This window comes from Giraffa tippelskirchi, chromosome 9, assembly GCF_054371585.1.
Source record: "Giraffa tippelskirchi isolate mGirTip1 chromosome 9, T2T-mGirTip1v1.2.pri, whole genome shotgun sequence".
NCBI classification, from domain to species: Eukaryota; Metazoa; Chordata; class Mammalia; order Artiodactyla; family Giraffidae; genus Giraffa; species Giraffa tippelskirchi.
The window spans coordinates 14,720,924-14,742,366 of record NC_137283.1 but is presented as its reverse complement, the minus strand read 5'-3'; the positions used below and the strand labels follow the sequence as shown (position 1 = coordinate 14,742,366).

At 43.1% G+C, this 21,443-nt stretch overlaps 1 protein-coding gene and 1 long non-coding RNA gene across 22 annotated transcripts in view; one reads left to right on the top strand and one right to left on the bottom strand.

Moving 5' to 3' along the window:
* SNRK (SNF related kinase) overlaps positions 1–21,443 on the bottom strand; it is a 141,844-nt gene that overhangs the window by 58,404 nt on the left and 61,997 nt on the right. For 5 of the 19 annotated variants that reach the window (XM_081527756.1, XM_081527740.1, XM_081527752.1 and 2 more), the window contains one exon: positions 9,377–9,485. The gene's annotated coding sequence lies outside the window, so the exon portion shown is untranslated. Of the gene's footprint in view, positions 1–3,984; positions 4,035–6,973; positions 7,188–8,472; positions 8,654–9,376; positions 9,489–21,443 lie in introns of those variants that run through there. The other 14 variants (XM_081527739.1, XM_081527751.1, XM_081527747.1 and 11 more) reach the window with 7 other exon arrangements.
* LOC145520685 (uncharacterized) lies at positions 7,272–9,603 on the top strand. 3 transcript variants are annotated; one of them, XR_014064717.1, is made up of 4 exons: positions 7,272–7,395; positions 7,677–7,933; positions 8,328–8,394; positions 9,414–9,603. It is a non-coding gene; the product is annotated as an uncharacterized LOC145520685 (long non-coding RNA). The 3 variants fall into 3 exon arrangements; XR_014064718.1 differs by having other exon boundaries at positions 8,328–8,409; XR_014064719.1 differs by having other exon boundaries at positions 7,292–7,395; positions 7,677–7,937; positions 8,328–8,409.

Sequence of the window (21,443 nt, the reverse complement as noted above, 5' to 3'; positions counted from 1 at the left end):
CTCAAGAGAAAGGAAAACTCTAGGTTTTAACATGAAAGCAACAGAAGAATAAGGTCATTAGAAAATTTAAACCAATTACAAAAGTTCAGTGTTCACTTTAAGATTCCATAAAATACCAATTTTTGTCTTGACTTACCAGATTCTCTCATTATTACCAATACTACTTTCATAAAAACCTACTAACTTATAACTAAGCAGGTTTACAGGTTTATATAGAAATGAGACTTATAGCAAAACCACAGTTGACATTTCTTTTCATTGTCTCATTTCAAGTTTTAAAATATCTTTCACTGCCACGACTGCCCATTTGAGAAGTTTACTTTTTTTTAATGTAGGTTTCAAAAACAGTAAACAATAAAAAAAAAAGAATAAACAATTTAACTACTGGGAATCTATGTATGCACTGAATTCTTTACATTTGTTCTATAATTTATTCCTTATCATCAGGAATGTGATGGAAGTATCATACCCATTTTATAGAACAGAAAGGTCATACAGGATAAAGTCTTTCTATGCCCCAGTCCTATGTCCAGGTAAGAGCTGCCTGAGTTGACTCCTGAGCCCTGTATTTTTTCCTGCAATAATACAATGCCTCCCCGCTTTGATCTGGGCCTTTCTAATTCCCAGGAAAACAACAGCACTAAAATAAATCTACTCTGCACTAAAATACGGAGAAGGCAATGGCACCCCACTCCAGTACTCTTACCTGGAAAATCCCGTGGATGGAGGGGCCTGGTAGGCTGCAGTCCATGGGGTCGCTAAGAGTCAGACATGACTGAGCGACTTCACTTTCACTTTTCCCTTTCATGCACTGGAGAAGGAAGTGGCAACCCACTCCAGTATTCTTGCCTGGAGGATCCTAGGGACGGCAGAGCCTGGTGGGCTGCCGTCCGTGGGATCGCACAGAGTCGGACACGACTGAAGCGACTTAGCAGCAGCAGCAGCACTAAAATAAATCTACTCTGACAATTCTGTTTTTTCTCCAATTCTGACACGCCATGCAAGTTACCTGACCCAGCCATCAACTAACAAGAGTGCCACCAAGGACTCATCTAATAAACATTATTAACAAACAGTTCCATTAAAAACTTTCTGAAATATTTAGAAACTACAGTTTGAGAAAGGAAACAACAGGCAAATAACCATTCAAAAGACAGAGAATTACCGGTCATCTAAAAACGCAATGGCACCTTGGAAAAAACTTCATCTTTACAGTTGGTATACAATTTTGTTATGGCAAGATTTCTCCCCAATGGCCCAGAACAGTCAACACCAGGCAAATCGTTTAAGTACAATTTAAGAAGGTGCTATTTCTGCTTTAAAAAATTTATCCTTACTCAAACTGCATTTTAATATACTTTGCAAATTACAGTCTCTCCATTTGTTTCAAACAAAGCATTTTCCTTCACAAGAGGATTAGCAAATACTCATAGAAGAGGAGAACAAAGGATCAGATCATGTCTTGAAACTGTAGATTGAGTATTGTCATTCTACATGTCTTCTGTAGTACTCATAATGCTTTATTATCAATAAAGAGAGAATTGTTTAACCTGCAGAAAATGAGATAGAACACAAAGCTAAACTCTTAAATTCAATTGCCTAACTGTTGTCCACTATTAAAAAAAAATTACTGTGCAATATTTGGACTATTTAACAGACCCATAAATACGGCATGCTCTAAGCTTCATAATCTGTCCAATGAATATTTGTTAGTATAGTGTCCTAGATCTAAAATGAACTTTACCTACATACATTATACTGAGTGAAACCTACATTACCTAAAATATACTCTCCTTAATACAAAAGAACCAACGTGTCTAAATAATAAACCCAGTTAGATATACTATTTAAACATTTTCCCCTACCTATGCAATATGAAGACAATGTAATGACCTAAGAGATAAGTCTGTACATAGAAGGGGAGGGAACATCAGAGAAGAGCTGGGACAGCAACCTAAGAGTCACATTTCAAAGTGCCACAGAGCCAAATTTTCTCATTGTCTAAACCTCTGAGGTGCACATTAAAAATTATCAAAATTCATTTCCTCAGCAAATATGAGGAGCAGCATCATAGCATAAAAGAGTACTATAGGACTTGGAGCCCAAGGAGATACTCCACTTCTGTCAACAGGCACGTCTTTCGTCTATAACACAAAGATAAGCGCCGCCTGGAACAATTATGAAGCCAAAGGCGATAATACACATCAGCAATATGTCAGTGGGATTAAAATCACCCCAGCTTTTTCACAACTGGCTTCCCTTTCACAGAGTTTGACATCTGAGCGGAGTTGTATACTTAGTTCCCCATCTTACTTTGACATCCTTATCCTCACCCTTCACTGGCCCAAAACACTACCCCTCAAGGGCTGTACTGGATATAACAGGAAGGCCACTGCCCTCCATTGTTTACACCTCTCACTGGAAGGCTGGAAGAGGAGTTCTTTCCCCTAAACCTGCCTTTGGGGAGTTCACAGGAGGCATCTCAGAGAATTATTTTGTTTAAGCTAAGAACTGAAACTGGCTGAGGTGGAAAGTGGCCTCAGTGTGCCTGGGACAGTAACACACACAGAGCACAGGGTACAAGACAAGGTGAGAGATAGGCAGGGAAGGACCGCATACCCGAAGGTCCTCGTGTCCCATGCACATGAGTGGATACTGCTCACACGTGGCCAGCCTCTGCCATGCTTTAGGGCCAGCACAAAGGCCACCATCCAGACCATTCCTCTCTCTCTCCTCCTATACTTCTGCACACCAGCTCCTGTCCCTCTCACAGCACTATGCCCTCTTCCATCATGGCCTGTATCACAGTTGTGGTTATATAATTATTTGTGTGATTATGTGATTAATAATCTGTACCCCTCACTAGACTACATGATAAATTCAGCCCGCGTAAGACACATGTCTGCTTTATTCAGCTCTGCATCCCTGGGCCCGCCGAGTGTAGCATCTGCCTGAAATATATAGATACACTTTATTAAATGAACAAATGAAAGCTGGCACTAAGAAGCCAAGGAAGAATCCTGAGCAGGGGCATGGCAATCAGAGATGACAGCTGAACAAACCACTCTGGCAGCAAAGTGAAGATCAGATTGGAAGGGCAAGACTAGATCCTGAACACAAGTGAGGAGACTACTGAAAATGTCTCCAGAAAAATGATTAAAGATTTAAAAATGAGGGCAGCCTGAATCTGGGCAGTGGTGAGGAGGATGTAATGGAGGAGACACGCTTAGGAAGTAGAATCCAGAAACGCAACGCACAGGGGGCAAAGCAAAGACAGGAATCTGGAATGACTCTAGTGGAGAGTGGTAGCAGGTGGGGCATTTACTCACACCAGGAATACAGGATGGCAACAAACATTTCCTAAGCATCTACCATTTGCTGTTCTAGAGTGGAACATCTGCCTCTAGCTCTGGGATTCTATGAATGAGAAGCAATTTCTATCCAACCCATTTGGATAAAATGGGTATGGTATTCATTAATGAGCAGCAAATTACAGTTCAGATTTTTCACATTTCTTCACCAGGACATTTCTTAGGTACACTGCCTACGTGTGAGGCGTAACACTGGTCTGGGGATACAACAATCAAAGAAGAGGCATCTCTGCCTCCAAGGAGCTGACAGTCTTCTGCGTTTGAGAGAAGTAACTGCGTGACAACAACTGAGAAATTGAGGCCAGCGAGGCTATGATTTGACCAGTTACATGTCCTGTAACCTACATTTCTGGAGCACTGATTTCATAACTTCCATCACATTTCAGGCCAACATGTAGTTGAGGGGTTGCGTGTTTGGACATTCAGACAGACACCCCTCCCCCTAATCTTGCTCTGAGCCTGGAGACACTGCAGAACTGAAAACATGGGGCATGGGCAGCCAGTGCCCTCCAACTCTGAAGTAACTGCTGTAGCCACAGGGCAGCAGTCTGGGGAATAGGACACAACCAGTAAGGACAGGGAGAGAGGCCTGCTTGGTCAGGAAAGAGCCTACCTGAGCAGAGGCCAAACGCTGGAGGTGCCAAAGTAGAATCTCAGAAGGCTCTGGAAGTAACAGCAGAGAAATAAACATTCAGGGAAGGTAGAGCAGGAATCCTCTTTAGTCAGGTTCCTCCCCTTCCACCAGGAAGAAATGGTTTCCCACGGGATGTAAGGCCTCAACCCAAAGCAGATAATACAGGAAAACAAGATGAGGAAATGATCTGCAGTGAGAATAACGCAGCTCCAGATTATCCAGACCAGACAACACATTTCCAGCGCTCACTCAGGAGGTCATTAAATCTGAGAGGTTTTATACTGGCCCTTCCCAAACGAAAACAATACCAAAACACGTCCTCCCCTTCAACCCCAAGCCTACTGCCCTTCTTTGCCCCCTTCCTTTCCACAGCCTTAAAAAAAACAAAAACAGCTGCATTGTCTCTACCTCCTCAGCTCCCTTTCACCCACTTGGATCTAAATTCTTCCTCCACCATCTGACCTTGTCTTTTCAACCTCCCTAAACCCATGGAGCCCTTTCCCCTTTTCTCTGCCTGGGAACTCTACCTGTCCAAGACTGGTTCAACCATCGCCTACTCTGTGAGGCATTCCCCAGTCAAACTGCCCCTTGCCCAGGGGTTTTGCCTGTGCCTCATCACAGCACTTGAACCTGCTGTCATTGTTTACCCCTGTGTAAATATAATTCACAATAGCCTGAAAGCCAGGAACTCATTTTTATTCACTTTTCTATTGCCACCTGCTAACCCAGGGCCCCCAAAGTAGACAAAGGCTCCATGAATAAATGATCTTAGGTTTAGTTTACCTTCAAAACTGCTACAAACCACTCAACTCTTCCACCTAAATTGCTCTAAGAATAGACTTGCATATACACACACACACTGGGAAGTATCTATATTCTAAATAATTAGTCTTCTTATAAGAACATCTTGGCTAGAAACTCTAAATTTTGGTGGTTAAACAAACAGCTAGCATGCAGTAAAATCCTCATCTATGTTTTTAATTCCTAAAATTCTGATCACGTGGAAAGTGTACCCTTTTTTCCTGGGAAGTGTAATGAATTCTTAGGCTCAAACAACCTGTTTCAGAGAAGCAACCAAGCCTTATTTATACCAATGCTTAGAACCTGGGCTACTCAATAGCTCCAAAAATAGTTTTTTCTTCTATTTAGTTTCACTTTCTATATGAAACACCCATCGTAAAGTTTAGACACACAATATTTCCTGCAACAAGTAAAATTATCTGAAAGCTCTTCAATTTTAATACGAACATTCAAGGCCTTCATTTTAGGATTATGGGATTACATTTGAACCTTAACGGCCCAATGTATACTTCTGTTCTAGAAAAATAAAAATTACATAACTTCTCAGTCCTTGTATGTTTTCTACAAATGGATCTTACTGGAATAATACAGAAAGACTTATTCAGAATAGCAGAAAAAAAAATATACAGTGAAAGTAACTTTTCTATACTAAAGAAAACGATAAAAAACTGATTGTGCAAATTAACAGAAAGGTGGCAAAGTTCCCTGCCAGAAAAACCTTAAAGATGGAGAAATAAGAAAAGCTAACTCAATACACCTGACTTTCAATTACTATACTGCTTCAGTAAGTGACTTGCCTCAATAAGTGACCTTGGGAATGTCATGTCACTTCTCTCATTTTTACTTCTGTAAAATGGGAATGTCATCTGTTTTCCTATTAGAGACAATTGGTCGAATAAAAGAACCAACGTGATTTTTTTTTTTTTTGAAGAAACTTGTCTAATTAGTTTGCTTTAATCACCACTAGTACAGTACATTCCTCTTCAGGAATCCAATTCCAAGAAAAATATTTAAGCAGACGCTGAAGACAGATTTCCTTAAGGGAATGATTTTATAAATCTGGAGAGCAATGTAACAAGATTATAAATTAACAAATTGATTACATAAGCCTTGACAACCTCAGGCTTTAAAGTACACTGATACACATTCTGATAAATTAGACTGATTTGGGACTAGCACCTCAACCCCATACAAGGAACCCAAACTGAGGCATCTGGTGTTTGATAGGAATCAGGTGGAATCTGATCAAGACGCGGAACACTTGCAGTTCCATTACCTGCTTGCCACGCTTCACCTTTCACCATAAAACGTGAAACGCATTAAGTCAGCTTTACCACCTGCTCCTAAGATTGTGAAAATGTACTCAATTAAATGGAAGGGGGGGGGAGTAACTAGATAGTGTGAAAAATCCTATACCCTTAGACGTCCAGAGGCTTACGAACCCTACTCCTAAATCCCCTCTCAACCCTCCAAATATTGGACTTGAACAGAACTCACTATACAGCTACCGAATTTTAACTGACCCAACTGTTAAGAACAGCATAGCTCCAGCAACCGCACTCAGGGTAAAAGGCTGTCACTTTCCTGAATCCCAAGTCCAAGCAAAAGGAAGGAAGGGTTTTGTAAAACGATCCAGAAAGGAATCAACAGGCGATGACTATGGAAAAGAACGGAGGCTTTCCAATCTGAAAAATTCTAGCTGTCCCTCGGGAACAGCACTGCTCCTCCTTCCTTACCCCGATGCCCTTTCTCTACAGACAACAATATCCCCATTCTATTGTACGGCTGCAGTCTTAGCAAGGAATTCCCTTGCTGCGGCCAGATCTCCAGATTCTTTTGAAAAAGGAAAACACCTTTAGTGAAGAAAACACCATACGAGAGAACCTTGGGCGCGGAGACCCGCGGGCGCCGCACTCGGCCCGCTCCGGGGCGGGGCGCGGGGATGCAGGCGCCTCCCGAGGTGCCGCAATCCCGCCGCGGCCGCAAGGGCAGGGCCTCGGGGCGCCCGTGGCCGGCCGCCGCAATGCCCGCTCCCGTGCGGGCCCCGCCGCCGCCCGCTGCCTGCCGCCAGGCCATCAGGCCGCACCGCCGCCGCGCGGAGTCCGGGCCGCCGCAGCCCCGGGCCCGCGTCCTCCCGGGCCCGCGACGCGGGGAGCGCGCAACTTACTTTCCGCCTGCGGCGGGCGCCCCGGCCCCGGCGCCCAGCCCGGCAACCGCTGAGGCCGCTCGGCGGCGGCGGCCAGCCCGTCCCTCGCCCACGGCCGCCGCTCCCGGCTGCACTGCGCGCTCGCCCCTACCTCAGCAAGCAGGCGGGCTTCAGTCCGCAGCGGCCGCGGCGCCGACAACTCCCTCCTGGCCGCCGAATCCCCGCACCCAGCACTAATCATAATACCAAGCGGGCAGCCGGCCGCGGGGAGGGGGTGGGGGACAGAGATGCGCCTGCGCGGGACGCGCGTCATTGTGACGTAGGCGCCGGGGCGGGGCCGCGGCGAGGGCGGGGCGGGGCGCACCTGCGGGCTCCGGCGCGCGAGCTGCTGCAGGGCATCCTGGCAGCGCCCCGACCCCAGCGAGTCTGGGCTGCGGCTGGCGGTAGGAAGCGGGCGAGGCGCCCGAGCAAGGGCAAGCTGATGAAGGAGGAGGCACTAGGGACACGGGACAATGGCCCAGAAAAGCAGCCGAGGCGTGGCGGAAATCGGAGGGAAGGGACCGCGTCCTCACAGGACTCTGCGTCTTGGGGCGGGGGTCTGAGGGCACCAGGCACTTCACCCTTCTAAAGGTTCACCCCCATCTCCCGCCCAGGTTTAAACAAAGAGCGGGAAAAAAATATATACGTTCACGAATATACGTACATGTATTTTTTTTCTCTACAGTTTCTTCTCTCTGGGAACCCAATTAGAAGGAATTTTGTTGATTTTGTTGCTATTTTTAAAAAAGAGAAAAGCCCAGCATCTGAACACAGTGCTGGCTTTAAAGGTCAGCAGGAGACCCTTGCCTGGCCAGGCTGCCTCCTCTGGAAAAGCGTGAAAAGGCGAAAGGTCGTGAGAAGTATTAAAGCATGTGAAGTCAGGGACTCAGAACATGCCAGGCATTAACCGTGCCCCGGATGGTTCAGCGGCATGGTCACCAGGCAGGTGGCTCCCAAATGGAGCTTAGCGATGGCCGGAGTGGAAAGTTTGGGAGGGTGGGGGAGAGGGGCAGGCGCTCCCATCTCCCAATCCTTGGAAGCTTGGCGCGCCATGGAGATCAGCTTCCCTTGCTTTCTGGAAATAAGTGACACGCCAGATGCCAGATTCTCCAACCTGCTTTTCCATTTCGGATTCTCCCAGCCCTCCACCCCTCCCCCAAGAGAGAACCCCTAGCAAAAAAGGGCACAACCTGCTGCAGGGAGGGCGGGGGAGGGGGTGAGCTGCTTAGATGCTCCAAATGTGATTAAATCGACTGGAGGGGAAAAAGAAATCTAGATGGCTTGAGCAATTGTCTCTGCTGACCTGCAAACGTCAGAAGCCTTTTTTTTTTTCCAGACTGTCTCCTGGGCATCTACTTTGCATGTCTGAAGATGACTGGAAAGCAAGAGTGGATTGTTGGGAGGTACAAACACTCAGGGTAATAAGGGAAGGTTAAAGTTAAGGGGGGCTTCCCAGGTGGCACTAGTGCTAAGGAACCCACCTGCCAATGCAGGAGACGCAGTCCAGGAAAAGATGCAGGTTCTATCCCTGGGTCAGGAAGGGAGAAGGGAATGGCAACCCACTCTAGTACCCTTGCCTGGAGAATCCCATGGACAGAGGAGCTTGGAGGGCTACAGTCCATGGGGTTGCACAGAGTGGAACGGACTCTGCTCTGTGATGACCTAAATGTGAAGGAAATCCAAAAAGAGGGAATATATGTATAAATATAGCTGATTCACTTTGCTGTATAGCAGAAACACAACACTGTAAAGCAACTATACTCCAATTTTTTTAAAAAAGCAAAAATAAAATAATTAGAACAGTCTTGCTATATAAAAGGTATCTAATAAAGGCTTATTATTATTTTTTTAAAAAGGGGGGGTTTAAAGGAGGACTCCAAGTTACTCTAACACTCTGGCATGGGGTGATGTCACTGGCTGGGGAAAGCCTTGGGCTGTGGGCCTCTGCCCCTCAGGCCTGAGTTGAGGCCCCACCTCTGGGATAACACTGGCTTACAAAGGCCTTCAAAGAATCGTCTCACTTTGACACACATTCTAACTCGAGCAGTATGTTCAGCAGGAGCTTGTGGAATTCATTCCTTTGTTGCTGGAAAACAAAGCTGCAAGGCCTTGCGCTTTTCTCCTTAGGGAGGGATTACTATTCAGGGAACCCCATAGCCAAGAAAAGGGGAAAAAAATACCATTCTAATGGTCTCCCAAGGGAACTCCAGTGGTTGAAGACCACCACCAGGTCTGTAGCCCCTGCGATAGAACACTCATCACAAAACAATGTCTTACTAGATAAGCCCTTGGAAAATAATGTAACTTAGGTTTTGAATAAATTCTATAAGGAAAACAGGACACAAGAATAGAAAAACAATAAATAAAAAAGGAACAGAATAATACCTTGGCTTAAATAAAGTGGGCTTGAATTCTCTTCCAGAGAAAGGGCTGCAGTCCTGGCCATGTGGTGAATCATTTATTCATCTCCGGTGTTTCTTGGGAAGCTGGAGTGCTGCTGGCAAGAACATGACCCATTTTCAGTTCCACACCATCAATGTGGTAACATGATCTGATTATGCTTAGGCAATATTTTAAAATATTCAAGTATAAATTAATATATGATTACTTAACTTTGAATTTAAGCAAATGTGTTCATTGTTAATGAGAACCCCCTTCTTCAATCTGCCCTGGGGCTTTCTCCAGCCCAGACTGCTTTTTTAATGTTAGGTCTTTTTATGGACCTGTAAGAAGCTTTAATTAGATATACAGCACTCCGCACAAATGACAAGATGGAGCATGCGGGCTTGGATTACACTCTCTGTGATTCAGATCTCCGAAATAACATAATGCCACTGATTTAGGGAAGTTGCTGTTTATTGGAAGGCAACCAGGGAGATGCTACAAATTAGGTTAAGATGTGAAAAGCAAGCCGATTCATGAAAGAACTGCCATTTTCATCTTGGGACTACCCACCTAAAGCAGCATGTATAACAAGGTTATATCATCTCTAGATATTGTTAATTTTCATAATACAAAAACATTTCAAATATATTGGAAACAACAGAGACTGAGGATTCACGTATGGTTCAGTTTTGAGTTGTGACATTTAATTTTATTATTTCCTTTTGCGTATTTAACTAGTCATTTTGTACATTGATACTTGTGCATGTCTGAATCCTGGCTTCATTCCAGTAGGACCAAAACAATACTTCACTGGAATGGCCTGAAGAGTTTCTCAAACAGTTTCCCTCACTACCCACTTGGCATCCGTTAGCATCCCTAATTCTTTTAGCTCAGATGTTTGTTAAGGCCTATGCATATGTGTGCATGAGTGTGTGTGTGTGTGTGTGTGTGTGTGTGTGTGTGTGTGTATGCATGTGTAATATATTCTTGACAGTTGCAAGGAAGGACTGAAAATGCCAGCCCTTAACTCTGCTTCTTTGCAACCTGTGAACCAGGAAACATGGCAGACGCTGCCTGGCATTGACCACCTGCTCCATCACTAAGAGTTATATGCCCTTGTGGGCAGACTGCTTGACTTTCCATCTGTTTCCTCTGTAAAGTGGGAAAGATGGTGATGATGATGATACCTTTCTTATAAGGTGTGTGTAAGGCAGCTGTTCTCCAAGTGTGCCTCCTGGACCAGCAGCGGTGGCTTCTCCTGGGAACTAGACTGAAATGTAAATTCTCCAGCTCTACTCCAGACCTCCTAAATTAGAAACTCGGTGGTTTCTCTGTTTTAAGAAGACTTCCAAGTGAATCTGACACAGGTGAGAGTCTGAGAACCACTACAGATGGGATTAAGGGGGTTTATGTATGTTAGTTGCCCAGTCATGTCCAACTCTTTGAGATACCATGGACTGTAGCCCGCCAGGCTCCTCTCTCCATGGAATTCTCCAGGCAAGAATACTGGAGGATCTTCCCAACCCATGGATCAAACCCAGGTCTCCTGCATTGCAGGCAGATTCTTTTACTGTCTGAGCCACCAGGGAAGTATTAAAATAGTGCTGGCACATGGTAAGTAGTATATTAGTGGATATTTTTTTTAATTAGTGCAATATGATGTTGCCAAGATACAGTTTAACTCAGGCCACAGGAAGGAAGCCCATATTCCTCCAACAAATAAATTCTTAATGCTTAATCTTTTGTCCAAAGACTTTTCACACTGCCTGCCAAACCCTTCATGATCTGGCCCCTGCTTTTGTTTCCTGCTCTTTATCTCCAGGTAAACTGTATCTGCGACCTTCCCAGTTTTCAAAAGAGAATTGCCTTCTCATACCTCCAAGCCTTTGCCCATTCTGTTCCCTCTACCTGGAAATATAACCTACCCCTTTTCTCCACTTCCTATACCTGGCCATCTCCTGAATTCCTACTTACCTTTCAAAACCTCACTTGAGTGTCCAGGTTCATCTGTGCCACCCCCAATCCTGCTGAGTCAGAGCCAGGCCTTCTCTGAACCTATACCTCCTTGCCCATGAATATTTATTATTATAGGGTTTCATAACTTAACTGTTCCATTTTCTCCCTTTGGATCTTAAACTCCTGGAGGACAAGGATTTTATTTTATTCAAATTTCTCTTCATGCAGCTTAGCACTAATGTAGCAAGTAGGCAGCCCAAGGGCTTAAACTTGGGGCATTATTTTCCACAGAGGTTCTTTAAGAATTTGAACTAGGTGAGAACAGTGTTTTTGGTGTTTTTGTGTGCAGGGCTGTATCTTGTGGCTTGTGGGATCTTAGTTCCCCAACCAGGAATTGAACCCAGGCCATTTGCAGTGAAACCACAGAGTCTTAATTACTAGACCACCAAGGAATTCCCCAAAACATTTTAGAATTGGAAGATTTAATTTTTAAATAGTTTTACTGAAGTGTGATCTGCCTACCATAAAGTTCACCATTAATACATGGTTATTCAATGTGTGTGTGCGCCTGCTCAGTTGCTCAGTTCAGTTCAGTCACTCAAGTCGTGTCCAACTCTTTCTGACCCTATGGACCGTAGCACACCAAGCCTCCCTGTCCATCACCAACTCCTGGAGCCTACTCAAACTCACGTCCATTGAGTCAGTGATGCCATCCAACCATCTCATCCTCTGTCATCCCCTTCTCCTCCTGCCTTCAATCTTTCCCAGCATCAGGGTCTTCTCTAATGAGTCAGCTCTTTGCATCACATGGCCAAAGTATTGGAATTACAGCTTCAGCATCAGTCCTTCCAATGAATATTCAGGACTGATTTCCTTTAGGATGGACTGGTTGGATCTCCTTGCAGTCCAGGGGACTCTCAAGAGTCTTCTCCAACACCACAGTTCAAAAGCATCAATTCTTCAGCGCTCAGCTTTCCTTATGGTCCAACTCTCACTTCCATACATGACTACTGGAAAAACCATAGCTTTGACTAGATAGACCTTTGTTGGCAAAGTAATGTCTCTGCTTTTTAATATGCTATCTAGGTTGGTCATAACTTTTCTTCCAAGGAGCAAGTGTCTTTTAATTTCATGGCTGTAATCACCATCTGCAGTGATTTTGGAGCCCAAGGAAATAAAATCTGTCACTGTTTCCATTATTTCCCCCATCTATTTGCCATGAAGTGATGGGACTCGATGCCATGATCTTTGTTTTCTGAATGTTAAGGTTTAAGCCAACTTTTTCACTCTCTTTCATTTTCATCAAGAAGCTCATTAGTTCTTCTTTGCTTTCTGTCATAAAGGTGGTGTCACCTGCATATCTGAGGTTATTGATATTTCTCCCAACAATCTTGATTCCACCTTGTGCTTCCTGCAGCCCAGCATTTCTCATGATGTACTCTGCATATAAGTTAAATAAGCAGGGTGACAATATACAGCCTTGACATACTCCTTTCCCAATTTGGAACCAGTCTGTTTTTCCATGTCCAGTTCTAACTGTTGCTTCTTGACTTGCATACAGATTTCTCAGGAGGCAGGTCACGTGGTCTGGTATTCCCTTCTCTTGAAGAATTTTCCACAGTTTGTTGTGATCCACACAAAGGCTCTGGTGTAGTCAATAAAGCAGAAGTAGATGTTTTTCTGGAATTCTCTTGCTTTTTTGATGATCCAATGGATGTTGGCAATTTGAGCTCTGGTTCCTCTGCCTTTTCTAAATCCAGCTTGAACAAACATCTGGAAGTTCACGGTTCATATACTATTGAAACCTGACTTGGAGAATTTTGAGCATTACAGTTGCTAAGTTGTATCCAAGTCTTTGCAATCCCGTAGACCATAGCCCAGCAGGCTCCTCTGTCCATGGGATTCTCCAGGCAAGAATACTGGAGTGGGTTGCCATTTCCTCCTCCAGGTAATTCAATGATTTTTAGTAAATTTAAAAAGTTATGAAACTATCACCTGATCTGCCCCTGATAGCTTATGGTGAACGATGTCAGATTCGTGATCTCCGAAGAAGATATTGCTTCCAGACCAGGGACCAAACTTGATCACTCAAGAGCTTTTATGTAGCAGAGTTTTATTAAAGTATAAAAGGGGACAAAGAAAGCTTCTGACAAAGACATCAGAAGGGGTCAGAAAGTACCCCCACTCACTAGTCTTAGCAAGGCCTTATATACTTTTACCAGACCCACTCCCACAACATACACCTTAAATTAACAAGATTAGAACTAACAATAGAAAGGTCTTACCAGACCCACTCCCACAATATACCTCTTAAGATAACAAGATTAGTCAGAAGGTTCTTGATACACTGTTATATTGACTAAGACAAAGCAATGTAGAAAAAAACATGTTTGTCCTTTTCTCCTTGATGCCCCATACCCCTTTCTCCTCCTTTGGGACCCTGGACTTCTTATCAACCTACCTAGGAATTGACTCTCTCACCCCAATATTTCCATCACTCCCCAAAAGTCTTCCTCTGTCCATGTGCAGTCAGTCACAATCCAATTTCCATCTCTTGGCCACCAATGATTTGTTTTCCATCCTTACAGATTTGCCTTTTCTACAAAGTCACTTAAATGAAATCACAGTCTTGTGTGTCTGGCTTCTTTCACTGAGCATAACGTTTATCTATGTTGTAGCTATATAAACAGTTAGTTCCTTTTTTACTGCTGAATAGTATTCCATTACATACACTAGATCTTCTTTATCCATTTACCAGGTGATGAACATTTCATTTATTTTCAGATTTTTGCTGTTATGGATAATGTTGTTGTGAATATTTACATAAACTCTTAATGGGGATATGCTGTCATTTTTCTAGGGTACTGCAAGATGAAATTGTTGGGTCATGCTATAACTGTTACGTTTAACATTATAAGGAACTGACAAATTGTTTTCTGAAGTGACTGTACCACATTTTACATTCCCAGCAGCAATGTAGGAGGGTTCTTATTTCTCCTCATCTGCACCAACACTTGGCATCATTAGACTTTCAGATGATCTTTATTCTAATAAATGTATAGTGGTATCTCCTGTGATTTTAATTTGCAGTTCCCTAATGACTAGTGATGTTGATCATCTTTTAATATTATTTTTAGCCACACAAATATCTTCTTTGGTGAAGCATCTATTGAAAACTGTTGCCAATTTTTAACTGGGTCATTTGCCTTATTGAGTTATAAGAATTTTTTATCTATTTCAGATACAGGTCCTTAATAAGATATATGATTTGCAAATATTTTCTCCCAGGCTGTGGAGTGTATTTTCTTTTTTTAAATGATATCTTTGGAAGTGCCAAGATTTTTTATTTCAATGACTTACAATTTAGAAAATTTTTCTTTTATGAATTGTGTTTTTGGTATCATATCTAAGAAATTTTTGCCTGAACCAAAGTCACAAAGATTTTTTCCTGTGGGTTTTTTCAGGTTTTATAGTTTTCAATTTAACATCTAATCTGTAATTGATTTTGAATTAATTTTTACACATGATATAAAGTTTTAAATTTATTTATCTTTTTGCATATGGATAGCCAATTGTCCCCAAACCATTTGTTAAAAGAAAATATCTTTCCCTAGTTGAATTCCCTTGGCACTTTTGTTGAAAATCGATTTACCACAAACATAAGGATTTTCTAGACTTTCTATTGATTTCCACTGATGTACATCTATAATTACACCATTGTAACACAGTCTTGACAACTATTATTTTATAATAAGCTTTGAAAATGAGTAAAACAGTACCCCAACTGTGTTGTTGATTTTCACAATTGTTTTGCTATTCTGGTATATTGCATTTCCATGTAAATCTTACGATCAGCTTGTCAATTTCTACCACCAAAAAACTGGTTTTGGACTTTGATTTGAATTGTATATATAATTCAGTTTGGGGAGAGCTGCCATTTTAACAGTAGTGACTCTTTCAATTCATGAAAATGGTATATATCCCCATTTATTTAGATCTTTTGAAGTTTAGTGAGCAGTGTTTTATAATCTTTAGCTCTCATACATCTTTTGTTATATTTCTGTTAAGTATTTTATTCCTTTAAGTGCTATATTGTAAATGGCATTGTTCTTCTTCATTTCATTCTTAGATTGTCCATTATCAGTATGTAGAAATACTGGTTTTTGTATCCTCTGACATTCTCATTTATTAGTTTTAATTGGTTTTTAAGATTCACTAGGATTTTCCAGATACAGGATCAAATCATATGCAAACAAACACAGTTTTATATAATATTTCTTCATCTTCAACCTGGATACCTTTAATCTATTTTCCTTATCTTCTTGATGGGCTTAGAACATCCACTATGCTACTAAACAGAAGTATTGAGAATGGACATCCTTGCTTTCTTCTTACACTTATGAAAGACACCTTTAGTCTTATCGCTAGTAAGTCTGATGTTTGCTATAGGTTTTTTTCTTAGACTCTCTTTTACCTGCCTGAAGAAATTCCCTTATACTTGGAGTTTGAGAGTTTTATCATGAATAAGTGTTGAATTCTGACAACTGCTTTTTTCTGCATATATTAACATGACCAGGTATGTTCTGTCCTTTATTATATTAATATGACATATTGCCTTAATTTTCCAGATGCTAAATCAACCTGGTTAAAAGACATTTGCTCCTTGGAAGAAAAGCTATGACCAACCTAGACAGCATATTAAAAAGCAGAGACATTACTTTGCTGACAAAGGTCCATCTAGTCAAAGCTATGGTTTTTCCAGTAGTCATGTATGGATATGAGAGTTGGACCATAAAGAAAGCTGAGTGCAAAAGAATTGATGCTTTTGAACTGTGGTGTTGGAGAAGACTTTTCAGAGTCCTCTGGACTGCAAGGAGTTCAAACCAGTCAATCCTAAAGGAAATCAGTCCTGAATAATCATTGGAAGGACTTTTGCTGAAGCTGAAACTCCAATACTTTGGCCACGTGATGCAAAGAGCTGACTCATTAGAGAAGACCCTGATGCTGGGAAAGATTGAAGGCAGGAGGAGAAGGGGATGACAGAGAATGAGATGGTTGGATGGTATCACTGAGTCAATGGACATAAGTTTGAGCAAGCTCTGAGAGATGGTAAAGGTCAGGGAAGCCTGGCGTGCTGCAGTCCATGGGATCGCAAAGAGTCAGGCACAACTGAGCAACTGAACAAATTCCCAAGATAATCTCACTGGGTCATTTTGTGTTACTAGATTTGATTTTTGTGTTTACGCTCATGTGGTACATTGTCATGTCTTTGGCCTCAGTGAACTTGGAAGCAGATACATTTCCTGAGCCTGTAGATAAGGGCCTTGTCCAGCTAGTACCTTAATTTGAGCCTGTGAGACACTAAGCCAAGAACCCAATCAAGTCTACCTGGACTTCTGACTGACGCAATTCTTGAGTTCTAAGCTGCGAAGTTTCTGGAAATTTGTTACATACCATGAGAAAACTAATACACCAACTTCATCCAGTTTTCCTCTGCTATAGAAGACCTGCCTCATGGCAGAGTTAATTTTGAAAAAATAAAAATAAATCAAGATTTCTGGCTTCTCTCGAAAAAATGGGAAGACTCTGAAATTTGAGATTTGAGCTTCTCACATGTCAAACCATCAGCAAGAGCAGAGCAGTGACTCTCCCATCCTCCTTGCTGGCCCGGGTCTGGGACCTCCAGTCTATCAGCCCTCACCTTTCACCCTAGGCCTCCATCTCCAATTACATGCCTGGCCCTGGGACATCTGAATCTGTAACCACCCTGATCAGCACATGCCCAGCCTGTAGTAAGTATTCAGTAATTATCTGTTGAAGGAGTGAATCAAACCCCCAAACAGGCAACATGCAGGGGAATCTGACAGAACAGCACATGAATGGATATCTGGCACCACTGACTGGACATAAGGCTGCGGGCACCATAACCTCAGTGCACTTTGGAGGGGTCAAATGCATGGACCCACAGAGCCTGTCCACCTGAGATTTCCTGGAAGTCCCATCAACCTTCACTTACACTGCATTGGCCAAAAGTATGTCATGTGAACGGTACTAGTTCCAAAGCAGGTCAGGAAATGTTTTCATCTTGTCACATGTTACTGCAGCCCCAACAAGGATGTCAGGGCTCCAGTAGGAGAAAAGGATGGATACTGGTTAAGTGACCAGCAGTTTCAACACCCAGATCATAGAAAAGAACAAGACCAGCACCTCCGAAGCCCTCTTGTGCCCCTTCCCTGTCAGTGTTTTCCCAAAGAGTATCCACTCTTGAAACATAGTGTTTCCTCCTTTTCAGCGTTGTCTAAATAAGATTCCTACAAGGAATTCCCAGGCAGTCCAGTGGTTAGGACTCCACACCTTTCCTGCCAAAGGCCCAGGATCCATCCCTGGTCAGGGAACTAAGATCCCACAAGTCACATGGCATGGCCGAAATAAATAAATGAAATCTAACAAGTGACTTATTAATTAGCCTTGAGGAAACCAAGACTATTGGTGAAGGAATTAATCCACTGCTCCTCCTTGAGTTGGTTATCATTAACTACTCATCGGCCCTTCAACCATGAACAGTCAGGGGAAATGACCAGTGAGTATAGCAAGTATTCTTTTCCAGGGGAGAAATTAAAAATATTTTAAAAATCAGACCCACGTGACCACTAAATATTTGGACACAGAATGGGACGGCCATAGTGTTGGCCAGAGAAGGGTCTTCGGGCCCCACTCTCCAGTGTAAGGAGGCCTTGGGCAGGGCAGGTGAGCTGCTCGAGGGGAGGCAGGATGACCAAGGCAGCAGGACTCTGAGGCTCTAGGAAGCAGATCTGTGGCAGTCAGCGAGAATAAGCTCAGTGTTCCCACCTCCCCACAGAGTGCTGGCTGAAGGTTAGCACACTGTTGTTCAGTTGCTAAGTCGTGTCTGACTCTTTGTGACCCCATGGACTGCAGCATGCCAGGGTCCTCCATCCTCCACTATCTCCTCGAGTTTTCTCAAATTCATTTCCGTTGAGTCAGTGATGCTATCCCACATCTCATCCTCTGCTGCCCCCTTCTCCTCTGCTATCAATCTTTCCCAGCATCAGGGTCCTTTCCAATGAGTGCTCTTCACATCAGGTGGCAAAGAACTTACAGCTTCAGCACTTCCAGTGAATAGTCAGGGTTGACTTCCTTTAGGATTGACTGGTTTGATCTTCCTGTCCAAGGGACTCTCAAGAGTCTTCTCCAGCACCACAATTCGAAAGCATCAGTTCTTCAGCGCTCAGCCTTCTTTATGGTCCAACTCTCACATCCCTATGTGACTACTGGAAAAATCATACCTTTGACTATATGGACCTTTGTTGACAAAGTGATGTCTCTTTTGCCAAAAGAGGATGAAGGCTGGGTGACCTCTGGTGAAACTGTGGCCACAAAATATCTTGGGCATCATATGGAATCACTACAGTACAAATGCAGTATCTCTTCATGAAGGTAAAACTGATCTGTCTCCTCACACATGGGAGCAGACACGATACTTGGCAGCACGGACCCCAGCCCTGGAGTTGGCATCTGATAACTGAACAGAGCCAAGCCGAACCATCATGGACGTCAAAACGGCTAACACTTTTTTCCTTAGGGTGCTCTTGCAAATAAAGCTTTCCTCATTTCCAGCTCACAATTCTTTTTAGCTGTCCCACCCTACTTCCAAATCAAGGGGAGTTAGACCTCATATAAAAATAAAAAAAGTAAAAGCAGAATAGGGAAAGTTGGTTCAGGACTTAAAACCATTCTTCCAGAAACAAAAGCCCTAGATTCACTTCCAAACTCCAGCCCCTTGACAGCCTTGACTGCAGAGACCAGCAAAGTGACTTGCTCACTTCCTAGCCTCCCTTGCGAGGAGAGATGGCCATATGATCCAGTCTGGCCAGTAAGATCTGGGTGGAATTCAGCTGGAGGTGGGGGTGGTTTGGGGAAACCTATTGCTTCTGATACAAAAGGACAGCTGCAGCTGGCTCTGGCCTTCCCCTTTCTTCCTGCCCTGACAGTGGGCGTGATGCCCAGAACAGGAGCTGCCATCTTGCAACCATGAAGGGGAGGCCAAGAGAATCAGCGATGCTGGCTCTGGACCTCATGAGCTGCTGAACAAATGCTAACAGCTGCCTGCTCCAGACTTTTTGTACTGTGAAAAAAATTGAAAACTCTGTTCTTTATGCTTACTTACAGCAGGCAAAGCATTTCTAACTGACACAACTCTTATAAATCAATAATTGTCATAAATAGGCCAAAAACAACAGCAACCACAAAGATGGAGGGCCAGAGAAGATGTCCCAAGTTACTACCTGGGAAAGTAGCTCTGGATGCTTGCTCTCCAAGCAAATAGGTATCCATTCCCACTAGGGTCAAGTCAAAACACATAGAAGCCAAATTGAAAGGGCTTTCACTCGCCAAGGAGGGGACAATGTGAGCAACAAAAAAACAGTGATTACAATGGATTAAAATACATTAAAAATGAAGAAAGGAAAATAACCAAGCATGTATCCTGCCTTCCTTGTTTGAACTGTATTTCGGAGAAACCAAAGACATGCTGTTGCTCAGCTGCTCAGTTGTTGCTCAGATGCTCAGTTGTGTCAGACTCTGCAACCCTGTGGACTGTAGCCTGCCAGGCTCCTCTGTCCATGGAATTTCCCAGGCAAGAATACTGGAGTGGGTTGCCATTTCCTCCTCCAGTGGATCTTCCCGTCCCAGGGATCGAACCCATGTCTCCTAAGTCTCCTGCATTGTCAGGCAGGATCTTCACCACTAGCGCCACCTGGGAGGCCTGAAGAGATGACAAGGAGTAGAATTCCAGCCGACAGAGACAGAAAGGACAGAATTAGAAAACCACTGCTTTGGAATACATGCTGAAATAAAGAATCTAGGCAACAACCATCAATAACTTAAGTAGGGACTTCCCCTGGTGGCCCAATGTCTAAGACTTTTTGCTCCCAATGCAGGGGGCCTGGGTTTGATCCATGGTTAGGGAACTCTTTCCCACATGCCACAACTAAGCGTTCACATGCCACAGCTAAGGATACTGCATGCCACAACCAAAAGATGCCACATGCTACAACTAAGACCTGGAGCAGCCAAATGAATGAATGAATAAATAAAATTAGATAAAAGGGTGACAGGGAATTTTGGATGGACCATGCTGATAATACCTGAGCCCAAATTCATCAATTTTCACATCTCTAAAAATGGGACAATCACCCTTGTGATGTAATACACCAGAAAGTACACAGCATCTTCTGTGAAGTTTTCTAGAAAAAAAAACAAAACACCAACAAAAATACCAACTCTAATCCAGTTTACAGGAAACAGAAGCACAAGTTAAATGACACCAGGAGGAAACCACCAACCAAGTCCAGAATGTAGGCTATTCCAGTAGACAAATGACTCATTTCTCTCCCTCCTCAAGGGAATGGCCTTAAAAGAAAATGGGGATTTTTACAGCTGAATGAAACAACTGTAAAAATATGAGTTAATTGGGAAAATATGGTACATTATGAGTATTTACTTCCCATGATAATGGCATTGTGGTTATGTATTTTAAAAAAGTTCTTCTCTGATAGAATACCTACTGAAATATTTATGGATGAAATGTAATAATGCCTGGAGTTTGCTTTAAAAATATTCCAACAACAGCCAAACAAATATTGTGTGTGGTGGAGCTGAGGGGAGAGTAGAGAGGAAACAGAATCAAGTGATCCCCAAAGGGGTTCATTGTAATTTTTTTCTCCACTTAGATATGGTTGAACATTTTGTTTAAGTGTTTTTTTGAACTGATTACTTTAATTGGATTTTCCTGCATTCTAGATGCCAACAGCAACAGAAATGAGAAAGCAATTTAAAAAAAGAAAATCCTGTCAAAGTCCCTGAATTCTGTTTCTTTCCTTCGTGATGATATTTTCATACAAGCTACAACAAATGCTACAATCCCAAAACTGGAATATAACGCGATGTCATGTGTCTGTACTTTAAAGCACGGTGTTTCTGGGGGTACTGAAGAGATGCTAGTCCTACCCAACACCTGTGTTCTCATCCACCTGTGGGCTTCCCAAGGCTGTTTCCCCTCTTCCCACACGTTCCCAAAAGCACTTTGCTTTTG